General features: G+C 33.8%; 1 long non-coding RNA gene across 1 annotated transcript; it reads left to right on the forward strand.

The window, feature by feature from the left end:
- The first annotated feature begins 3,994 nt into the window (after positions 1-3,994).
- On the forward strand, positions 3,995-6,184 carry LOC138319867 (uncharacterized). The gene is made up of 3 exons (XR_011208031.1): positions 3,995-4,134; positions 4,952-5,060; positions 5,880-6,184. It is a non-coding gene; the product is annotated as an uncharacterized lncRNA (long non-coding RNA).
- Positions 6,185-13,140: the final 6,956 nt, after the last annotated feature.

Genomic DNA, 13,140 nt, shown 5'->3' on the forward strand with positions numbered 1-13,140 from the left:
AAATTGTCCAAATGGATGGAGGTGACAAGTATTAGGTAGAATCATTCATGCACGACGACAAAATAGTTCAATATTTTAGAGTAAAATTAACATGACAAACTAAATTACTATCAGAGATGATATTTTTTAATCAGATCAGATAGTTAAATATATTTTTCAGTTTTATTAAATGTTAATATATAGCGTAATAACATGAAGTATTTGTACTCGGCAAATAGTGTGAACTCGGCCTCCCATATATGTGGTGGGTTGCGTGTATAAAATGCTAAAACTGAGCACATGACAAAAAATCCACAAATGTATGGGAAATCTAGTAGAATTTATGAAGTATTCATTTATTTATATTTACATATACCCCTTTATAATCAATGGGAAAGAGGTTGCGGTCAAATTAGCGTAATCGCAATGCGGTTTAATTACAAACAAACCCAGCGCAAGATTGGACTACATCTATCGCTTTGATAAAATTTTGCGCCGATAATCTAAGTAAACTTAATTGCTTAATTTACATTTTACCTTTTCACGGATGACAGACATGTTATGAATTCATAATCAGCTAAATGGTCTGATATTGGTCTCAAGACTGATCCATAGGCGGCACAGATAATATTATATTCGTCAGACTCAGTTGTCAATAACAAATTTTAAAATTAAATGTAACAGTTTCCTCGTGAGTTGACAGATTTCGAAAAAAAAAAAAAAAAAAAAAAAAAAAACCAATAAAGAGTCGTCATTAGATCCAATTTTATATGTAGTCTAATTAAGATCAAAACAGAATATGTTAACACAAGCATTGTAACGATATAAAGAAACGAAATAAATCTCTAGTCGAGGCTACAATCGGGGATTTCCCCCCGTTAATGATCGGATAATCCCATAGTTACGTCAGAATGCGTGTACGGTCACCCCTCTCACCTATATATATATAGAACATCTGATAGGAGAAACAATTCTTGGAGCTTGTGATCGAACGAGAATTTAACAGATCACGTACAGGTGTCCAGAAGAACAAACACACAGGTACATATTCTACATGGTAAGCGCTACATTGGATATGTCTGTATCCAAATGCGTTCATACCACCTTTAACGCAATCAAAATAATGTTTAAACCCTGTTTCATCTTGATTCTTGTATTGTGTAAATTATGTGGAAATCTCGGTATTGATAGTGTGCATCACTTTTTGCTCTAGTGTTCAAAACTGTTTCAAACTCGTGACCTAATGATGATGGAGCAGTGAACGCTATACAGGTTCCTTTTTATATTTTGTATTTTGATATGCATGTGTACATTATGACGTGATGTGTGCAGGGAAAGACAGATTGTAACTAAGAAGCCAATATTACATATCATGGAAATATCGTTTAGCTTGTTAACTTTCATAATATATGATAATAATAGTAATTAAACTATATACAATGTATCTTCCAAATTCGAACTGTTCTGAAATCAGAATGAATTTTTAAGTTTTCCAGCAAAATTAATATACTTTTTGTGTTTTTGTTTCCCCGATACAAATATTCATTGTCGCCATTCTTGAAAGTTTTTTTTATTTATTCCCGTTGAAAACAAGCGTTCTGATGTTCTTCGTAGGGTTAATTTCTTTTTACGAATTTAAAGTCAACAAAAGAAGCGGAACAACATCCATAATCAATTAATTTTCAGCACTTGTATCGACATTAGCTAAGAATAGAGCTCTGTATCAGACAATAAAACTGTCCTGCAACGGTTGCGACGGGACAATAATACGATGTCAGTAAATAAATGTTTAATTTCTTTATTTAGATTACTAATTCTTTATATAGATTACCAAGTCAATGAAACGTCAGTTAGTCCCGAAAAACAGTGACGTTACAATAACCGGAATTATGTCGCTTATATAAACGGTAGTAAAAAGGCGTAGTACTCATTCGGTTTAGTGAATGCATCCAAGAAGAGTCTCGCTTTGAGCGGAATTATGTAAATAACCGGCAATTCGCTTTCGTTTTTAATGCCATCTGCATGTATAAAGAAATGGTTGCAGGATAAACAGAATAAACGTCTAGTATCTTACAATAAAGTTTTATTTTAGTGTCGACACGGAAAAACGAGATGGCTCAGTAAAATCTCGTCATCTCATCTCATCTCATCGTGCAAACGATACCAGTATTGATATTAATTACAGCAAAATAAAAATGTCTCGGAAATATTGGTTTGTTCATACATTATTTACATAATTCATTTATTAAAACCAATCATTTATTTCATCTAGGCTAATAATAATTTGCAAATTCCATACACCGCCTGCAAGGAGACGTCCTAGGTCTATCAGTGCCCCCAAAGCACTCGAAGACTTATATTATGTAACTTTTCATCAATTATTTGATATAGCTATATCTATCTTCGACAGTTATATTTCTATGAATATGTGGAAGAAACATATTTACATGTAAAAAAGACCAATCTTAACTGCTATTCCGTGACCATAAAATGTAACACTGGTCGCCTCAGCCCAAGCAAAGGGGTAAGCAAAGAATTATCATGTACAATAGTTGCTATGTACGTCATGTCCACATTATCGAAAAATTCGAAAAATAAGTTATATATTATGTAAATATCGGTTAGCTTGTAATAAGAATAAAAATAAGAATAAGAAAACAATAGTCCTTTTCATCATTTTGCTATAATTAATATCGATGTTTTTTCACCAACAATAAAATGAAATCAGGGAAAGTGTTCCAATGTTATACCAATTTTCACTTAAATTTGACAGTATCTAAATTTCAACCAATCAGGGGTTTTATTCTGCTTTCTGAATTTGAACTCTTTATCTGAAAGATGCACGGAATTAAAATTAAATCAGATGGAGGAGAAATTAGTAAATTGTTAATGAAAGATTATCTAGGAGTTAAATTATTGAAACGATTTCCGAGATTATCCGTCACTGATTCGATCTATTTTTAGGTAATTAGAAGTGTCATTTCTGAAGAATTATAAGACGATATCAAAGGTTAGTGTATATATGCTATATTTATCAACCATCGTAATCCTAAGAGGAATAGAAAACTGGTCTTTAATCACATGCATACTATGTTTTCCAAACAAACTTCTTGCTTATACCTTCCCCATAAATGTCGCACACTTTACACGGTGGATATCTATCGGTTTTACATCGCTTTGTGATTTCGGTAGAATTCACGCACCTAGACCGGACTTTAACTTGGTAAAAATGGTTTGATGATTATTTGACGGGAAGTAGAATTATTTTCGTTAGCTGGAAATTCTTTGTAACGTCATTACAGAAACAATAAAATGACATCAGGGAAAATGACATGACGTCATCTCGAGAACAGCGGGACAACTTGCCGGCCTCCGATAGATTTTCGCAATTCATTTTGATGTGAAATTCTTCGAAATGTTTGTTGTTGTAGTAATTCATTTTGTTCATTTCCTATGATATTTTATGAAACTCGTCTCCAATTTTAAATGCTGAACTCAAATTCTCGCAATAATGATAATGATAAAAAAAAACACCAAAACTTCTTAGGCTCATTTTTGTAAAATCTCATATGAAATGAGCACTCATTAAAGATCTTATATGTATTAACCGTTAAACGAATTGGACCGCATGAAATTCATGACTTGGGCCCAACTAATATTACTGTACCGGCGTAGTAATACAACTATACATGTTGAAACAGTTGGATATATAAAATGCATTATAACATTTAATCATATTTCTAGGAGGATCCTTAATAAGGATTTTCAGGGTTTTGTCTATCTGTAATTTGTAATTAAAATGTTCATAAATATTCTGTATCAAAGGAAACAAAATGTATTTTAAATGATATTTCGAAATATTCACTCATTTATAAAAATAATTCGGCATAACAGTCTTTGTCATACAAATGGGACCCTGTCGTCTTTCTGGATTATGTATACTGGATAGACTTGCACGCCGGGTATGATCCCGCACCAATCCTTTACGGCCATCCTACTAGTTAAGTTTACAACTCTTCTGTCATAATTTGTCAGCCGCGGGCAAGTATTGGTCGTATAAAAGCTCTATGGCCAGGAGAGGCGGCATACCTCAGACGGTTGAAACACTGTTCATACGACCGAGAACAGTTACAGGTATCCTAACTTCAAATAATGGTAAGTATCCATTTTTACCACTAAAATTATAGAAAAAATCGTTATTTAGCAGTGCAGAACTCAATCGTCATAAATAGATTATAACTAGGAAAGCGAAACTCCAAAAATATACCGACTGCATTACGGTAATTTTATTACACCTGCTTGATAGTGTCTGTTACTGCTGGAGGAGTAAATAGCAAATAGTCATTTTGATAGCATAACTTTTGGCGTTATAAAAGCTTTATATTAATATGAACAAATTTCACAATATGATCACTAGAATGACATTCACTAAAGGTAATTAGTTAAAGTCACTTAACCAATTATCTGTCAGTATAAAAAATTCAGTAATTGTTTTATAACCTGTAAACCAGAATGCTAGACGTATGAAAGTTTACTTACGCTAAACTAAATTTCATGTTCTAAATAATCAAATGTATCAAAAACATTTATTCACTACCTTACATTTCCACACATTATTGTATGTAACAAACTCGGGAATATCAACCAATAAATGCAAACGACATTGATTGAATTCTCTCATTGATAAGATTAAAAGATATGATTATAATTTCTATTCAGTAGATTTTCTTGTTGTATTTTTTATTTTACCCGCGCCTACTTGATTAAAGCAATTGTATAAGTGTGAATTGTGTAATGTCATTTAAAGTTATATTCTGTTGAGTATATTACTAGATAGGTATAAAATAAAATGGTAAAATAGGAGAACACATCTCTAAACTATTAAACGTGTATTGTTTAAACCTGTATGTACCTTATTTGCCAGATGATTGGCATTTTTAGTAATTATCATTATAATGACTCATCTTTTCAGAAGCCGTCAAAAGCAACATTTTACGCTGCGCTGTTCGCCGTTTTGCTGGCATCGCGATGCATGGGACAACCAAGTGTTTATAATGCTTACGCCAGTTATTCTCGATTTGGTAAGTTATTACTCAAAAATCGTATGTAGATATATTCATTATCAACTGTTTGTACGATAGTTACAGTAACATGTACAATACAACTATTCTTTACTCAATAGCAGCCAACAAAACGACGTAATTGTCTACTCAACAAAAGTCATATACACAAATGGTGGTTGCGAGTGAAATATAATATTTATCTGAATAATTGTATTTTTTTTTTCTTCTTCTTCACGTCTTTCTATAAAAGTGACTAACTAATAGCTTTCTTTTCCTTTAGATCTACGTGACAGCTATTTAAATATATATTTAATTTTAACTCCAATACGTCATTGATCAATCAAGAATAAAATCAAATTTACAATATTTTAATTACTCATTTGACCTTTCATTGCATCTGAGTAATCTCCATCCTACCTCTAGTTCCATTATAGAACCCTACTGTAAACCTACGTCCGTTTGTGATTTATTTTTGAAAACATCGGGAGTCACGTGAATGTGCTAAAGATTTTTTATCAACAAAAAAAATTCAATAATTTTTCATTCCACGAAAATGAATGTCTGCAAACATGTTTAAAAAAGTAGCCGCGAAGGAGAGCCGGTTAACGTAAGTCTTTAGGGAAGCCATTCTCTTAATGTCATGTTCATACCTGTGTATATTTACCGAAGTCTTTAGGGAAGCCATTGTCATAGTGTCATGTTCATTCCTATTTATATTTACCGAAGTCTTTAGGGAAGCCATTGTCATAGTGTCATGTTCATTCCTATGTATATTTACCGAAGTCTTTAGGGAAGCCATTGTCATAGTGTCATGTTCATTCCTGTGTATATTTACAGTGCCCGCACTGGTTGGAATCGGCGTAGGATACCTACTGGGTACCTTCCTGGCTTGTGCACATTGTCATTCCTGTTCCGAAGAGAATGACAACACAGTCGCAGACTGTACTGAAGAGGAAGGATGTGCACTCGTTAATCAGCCGGCTATTGGAGGTGTTATTCCTTCTTTGTGTTCTTGCACTGACGAGGTCTTTGACATATTCAGTTAAACAACTAAAGTGCTTTCAGCGTCGTTGAAATGGAAAACAGGAGCCTGCTTATTGTTTTATTCATGCGATTATTAAGAATAAAATTGCTTACATCAATTTCTTATTTCTTTTTCTAATTGTTTTTCTACACGATAAAGTGTTCACCTCCTCCAATGTTTTGGGAGGCTGAGATACCAGCACACCCACTCGGTCACATAACAGTTGTCCTACTCCAAGTATGCTAAGCTTTAAACAGGAGCAAGAATATACTACCACTTTTATAGGCAGGGAACAGAACCAAACCCTTTCTTGCAGGGAAAAGAGCGCTCGACCACCCCGATTACAGACACAAGTCTGTGTATTGTATTGTCTTTCTGGCTATTTTATCAACGGTAATACTCATATACCTCTATGGTGTGTGAATTAATCATACTAGTAGTAATGATATTTTAAAATTTTTAGATTCATTTAAGTATTGATGTCACTATTTTTTAATTTTATCGGGATATGAAAAAAAAATTGTTTGCAGTGAGTAAATCTGCGTAGCGGATTCTCACAAAAGTTTGCAAACAATTTTCTTTTCATAACCCGATAAAATTAAAAAATAGTGACATCAATACTTTTAATTAATTTTATACTCTATTTGATAAAATGAAGTATGTTTAAATGTAACTTTATAGTGGTTTTTCAAGGGACTCTTTTTTCCGAATCAATACGCAACGTCAATGTCTCTATTGCGACGTCACGATAACGTCGGGGTTTCGCGCCATTCTCGGATTTTTTTTTCATAGTGGTATGCAAAAAAAAAAAAAAATATTGGCCAATCAGAAAGCTCAGATTTGGTATGAAAACAAAGAAAAATTAATTATATGTATAACTTCAAAACATATTCAAAACAATCCTAATAGGTTCATTCATCATGGATTCTACTATATGTGGCAAAACAAACCGATATGTGTTAAAATTCTGTCGACTCAACCAAACTAACTATATGTTCACGGACCACCTCTACCGATTGGTATTAAGATGTAAGGCCACGACAAATTTCCGAACCAATATGAGGATGAGTTCTCTGTGTCAGTTCTGTTGTAATGTAGCGGCTATTTAATGCAGGCGCTTTGTAAGAGTCATATGATTCTTTAACAGAACCGTTATCGATCTTTTGAAAATGCAATAAACAACTTTATTACATTTTTCGCAGTGAAATATAAGGTATTTCGTGACCACAAAAAGCAATATACTTCACTCCAGTGAAAATATCAATCTTGATATATCCACTAGTTTCAGTCGTTTTTGGCCAATCAGAATGCAGCATTGACAGTAAAAAGGTGATTTTGATTGTTACCTCATCAGTTTGTGCGCTAAAATTGACGTCATATTTTTGTTTAGAAATATGGCGTTATGCTAAAAAAATACGACGTGATTATTGCAACGGAAAATAACGCTGTATAATTAATTTTCTCTTTGTTTCTGGCTTTCTGATTGGCCTATTCATTTTTTTCATTCCCCGATGAAAAAAAATCCGAGAATGGCGCGGAAACCCGACGTTATCGTGACGTCACAATAGAAACATTGACGTTGCGTATCGATTTGGAAAAAATAATCCCTTGGAAAAATCAATGGAATCGTACGTGTAAACGTATTTCATTTTATAAAGTAGCCTGGAAAATTAATCATAAGTATTGAAGTCACTATTTTTTAATTTCATCGGGGTATGAAAGAAATTTTGTTGGCAAACTTTTGTGAGAATCCGCTACCGGATTCACACAGTTTGCAAACAAAATTTCTTTCATACCCCGATGAAATTAAAAAATAGTGACTTCAATGCTTAAATAATACAATGGCGAAATAACCTTTGACGGAACTAGTTGTCATGATCATCTGTAAATGAACGCGAGAAAAATGTAATGAATATAATATTTCTTGTTTCTTGATGAATACCAGTACTATTTCATCGAGTGAGGTGGAAACTTAGATGTGTTTCACCCAAGCTTCGCACTCGTGAAAATGATCAAAGTTTCCATCTCACTCGATGAAATATAGCTGTTATTCATCAAAAAGAAGAAATATTCTATTACAAAAATTAATACTCTTGCCAATGAATGGAGTAAATGTTTCGCTAAGTATGTTAATCCCTTTATCTTATTTAGTAGAGATGCGATTTAAACGGTATTAATATATGCCTATTCACGTTTAGAATAATATAGAAACACTAGGGATAGACCCAAATCATATGTGTAGAAATGAAACGTATTCTTCTATCCTTGTGATGAAACGATAATAAAGATAAAAGAAGGAAACAAGATAACTAAGAGAGCATATCCGTAAAATGGTAGCATTTACATAAATCACCTGTTTAAACATCACGTCTTATATTTCGTATCAGAACAAATCCATGCACAGTTAGTACTGTAAATACTCCGCGATGTATGTGATACAACCAAATCAGAAACTGTTTACGATTCTGGAGGATACATCCAAAGGGCCTAACCATCATCATTTATTCAGTGTCTATGTCAGGGGACATTGCTTCTGCAAATAGATTTACTTTGAAGTTGCTCCATCATATATCCATCATTGGAACAACAACTGAAGTATAATCGAGTAATAAATTGTCACATAATTTGTCTAATTAATACAAAAATACCTATGAAATAATCTGTTTTTATGCGTGCACAATAAGTACTTTATTCGATAAAGGGCTTAGTAACATGAATTTTTTTTATCGTGACGCATTTTTTCATTTTTTTTTTTTAAATTTTGAATTAATTGTGAAAAACCACTTTTGTAACTTAAGAAAAATACTTATTCGTCTGTTTCTGGTTTTGATACCATTCGTCAGTGGTGTAGCATAAGATACAGTAAAATCCCTATAACTCGAACAACAGGGGAATGTATTCAAACATTATTGATTTGCAGCATACACGCTGTAAACGTATTATTCCGACTTCCAGTGGTGGAGCCAAACCTTACTATGCTCTATTACTTGCTCTCTTTTTGTCGTAAAGTGTTCTTCATATTTTCTCCGTTTCTACAATCCATACCTACCATGGCTACCAACCCTGTTAGATTTTGCACTCAAAGTTGTTCAATAATTATATATATTACTTTCTTTCATGTCAACTCAAAGACATGGAATAATGACCTACTTACCCAATGGAGATAAGTCAATACAATTGAAAAAAAATGTTGAAATCAATCTGTCTTCTTAAAGGCCCAATAACGCAACGTTTCATTAATGATTATAATCAAAAATATTTGCAATGATCGAACATTGTATCAATGACCTAGAGTGAAGATGAAAGACGTGTTTTATGACATAATGCCAAGCAGAAAAAAAACTATTATATCGCACGGTTAAAAAAGTCTTGTAAGCATACCTGCCATCTTGAAACAGTCGAAATTGCAAATGTGACAATTACCGAGGCGTTTCGTGTATAGGTCCACAGGGACCTGGCACAAACATTTAACCAACAGTTATATATGCATGCATCATAGAATCAAAGGTATGAACGCTACGGTAGTGAAAAAACGGATTTTTGTTTTAAATAAACAGGCTCTACATTTCAGTGACGCATATCTTACCTTAAAGAGAAATCATTGCTCTTATATATACATATGTAATTAGTTAGAAATTCGTGCTAGGTTCCTTGTATAGGCCTACACGTTTTGTACAGTCGTTATCATGTTTGTTTCTGTTTTTCTAGTGCAAATTCGATAGGGTCAAGACTATTACCGAAGCGTTCTGTGTGTAGGCCTATATAGTGGAGCGGCTAAGCATGAAAATCGTTCAAAGTTTGAAGAAAGCATGAGACTTTGCATATGACTTCTGCAGGACATACGGTTTCAGGAAAAAATGGACCCCAAAAAATCATGTCCCCTAGCGGCTGCCATATTTGTTTTCAAAATGGCCGCCAAAAACCACCTTCTTTGACCCATAACTCACGTTCTATACCAGCTAAACACAAACTTTAAACGTCTACACCCATATTGTTGATACTTAATAACATTCCAGTAGTGTTAAACTTCATGAAGAAGAACCGCCATTTTGTATTTCAAGATGGCCGCCAACTTTGCGAACTATATCTTTATATTTAATGCATTTAAATGGATAAGCTGACTTTAAGCAAATATAGTGTGAGTACTTTTATTTGTGTAGTGTTTGATACATACATAATTTGATTATTATTTTAATTTAAACATGACCACCATTTTGAAATCCAAGATGGCCGTTTAAATTAAAGTTGTTTCCGAATTTCACTCTGTCGAGCAAAAAATCAAGTTAACATTTATTAACGTCTACACCCATATTATTGGTACTTATTATTGATACTTAATACTGATAATTAGGATCATTCTGGTAGTGTTAAACTTCATGTAGAAATACCGCCATTTTGCATTCCAAGATGGCCGTCAAATTTACTATGTGCCTATATCTAGATATAATGATAATATAATGATTGGCTAAGCTGACTTTAAGCAAATAAAACACCTGCAAATACAATGACTATTATATTTTGTAGCTTTTGATACAAAATAAATTCGATTCTTATTTAGTTTTCAAAATAGCCGCCAATCTAAAATTCAAGATGACCGGCAGCATTAAATTAAAGGTACATAAATTAACCGAAACGGCTGATAATTTATGAAACATTACTTTAAAAGTTGAGTCCCAAATGTTATAAACTTCTGTAAATATTACACTTAGTATTATTCTCTAAACCAATATGAATAGATTAATTGAATGCAAACCTTATCATTTCACCCTTTGGGACAGGTATTGGACCTGAACTATTTCAGTGTACAGCAGCTTGAAAAAACAATCATTTTTACGCCTGAAAGATAATTATTGTTCTAGCTAAGCACAAATAAAAGCTAATATTTTCTAGAATAAAATTTTACACGATAGCAATATTTGTCATTCTGGAAAAACAGTCATACAAGAACTCAGTGCTTTAAATCTAAAAAGAGGCTTGGGCAGAGACTTTTTAACACAAAATGTAAGTTCATATTTAATTAGAGAAAAATCCTAAATTGATTTGTGAAATCTTCAAGGATATTTTCACTACATCATCACAATAACCTATTGGTATACTTTACACTGTCTACAAATGCAAGATGTACCAACACCGTATAGAAGAAACTGTAGAGACTCATTAATGTCATTCAAGGCTTCAAATTGTTTCTTATGACTGCAACTATTTAATGCATATGGATGATATCACACCTCTATTCCTGACCACAGCAAGAATTATCAGAAAATATTTAACCGAAATCATTTTGGCAGTCATTCGAGAGATACTTTGTGTGATGGAGAAATATCAGACTTGCAGGCAGAAGTACTAAATGCAAGGATATCATTTAGGATTCGTCTTCCAAAGGAGGCTTCATGGATGAGATGGTCGCATTTATATTGCATAACCACGTTCATGCTCGGCCGTCAACGGGCATCTCGGGCAATTTGATGCGGATTCGGGGGAAGATATTACCTCTATTGTTGATAATAAGAGAAAATGTCGATGCAATTCCCAACGATTCCAAGATCAGGAGACTCCACTTAAGGAAGGACTCCGAGTAAGTTAATTGCAAGGTTTTGCCACCAAAGCTTGGATGTCTACCTCATCTGACGTAACCCGCTGTGGTACGTCTGAAAGTTTGACATTAGTGGCACTAGAATTAACCACAAACTAGTCCTTTCGAAGATAGTCATTAGTACATTTAAGTCAAAACTTAACAAATGTTAGCTGAACCTCCGAGCTAGAACCCCAAATCTCATTACTGTAGATGAAGGTGGAGAAGGCAAGACAGATGATGGTGTAGAATTAAGAACAGATATGAAGTGCTATGCTAGCAGTGCAGTATATGCAAACTAAATCCACCGAAACCGCACAGCCACCGTCAGTAAAACATGCATACGGCACCAAGTACTGGGTGAAAATATATTGTAGCGATGGAGAACAGAAGAACAATAAGCCTTCAAACTAAGCGCAAACAATGGTGATGATAGAGATTATAAACAATATTAGGACCACATAGACAGCAAACTAACTTAGTCAGATATTGGTCATCTAGACAACAAACTAACTTAGTCAGATATTGGTCATCTGGAACCTTGCCAAATTTAGTTCTTGATGACGTCGATATATGACAAAAAATGGGAACGATAGTGCAGGTTGCTGATTTTGCCACTAAGAACTCTTTGGCGTTCTACAACCTAAGCTCCTTAAAAAGTATAGCGGTTGCTAAGTAAATTGACAGAGATCATGAAAAGAGAAAAAACAAAGAAGCCCTAGCCTAGAAAATGCACCCTATTGATCGCAAGGTGACAAGGTATTGGTTGGGTGTTATCTGCAAATGGACAGTGATTTGGCCAATCGTTGTTGACTTGCGACTTTGAGGATGTTCGAGTTGATAATTCGATAAAACCCATGAAAGATGATCCTCTAATGACGCAAGCACAGTTGCAATTCAAGGCATTTCATCTACAGTTTTTTGCTCGATCACTTACAGAGTAAAATACGGAAACAACTTTAATTTAAACGGCCATCTTAGATTTCAAAATGGTGGTCATGTTGAAATTAAAATAAGAATCAAATTACATGTTAATGTATTTATGTATCAAACACTACAAAATTATAAGTACTCTCACTATATTTGTTTAAAATCAGCTTATCCATTTAAATGCATTATATATAAAGGTATAGCTCGCAAAGTTGGCAGCCATCTTGAAATACAAAATGGCGAATCTTCTACATGAAGTTAAACACTACTAGAATGTTGCTAAGTATCAACAATATTGGTGTATACGTTTAAAGTTTGGGTTTTGCTGGTATAGAACGCGAGTTATGGGTCACAGAAGGTGGTTTTTGGCGGCCATTTTGAAAACCAATATGGCGGCCGCTAGGGGACATGATTTTTTGGGGTCCATTTTTTTCCTGAAACCTTATGTCCCAAGGAAGCCATATGCAAAGTTTCATGCTTTCTTCAAACTTTGAACGATTTTGCCGAAAAAAATCGACCGCTCCACTAATAGTCAATTTTGATCGCGTCACATGATGTTCTCAGGAAATCGG

Source organism: Argopecten irradians, chromosome 3 (genome assembly GCF_041381155.1).
Source record: "Argopecten irradians isolate NY chromosome 3, Ai_NY, whole genome shotgun sequence".
NCBI lineage: Eukaryota > Metazoa > Mollusca > Bivalvia > Pectinida > Pectinidae > Argopecten > Argopecten irradians.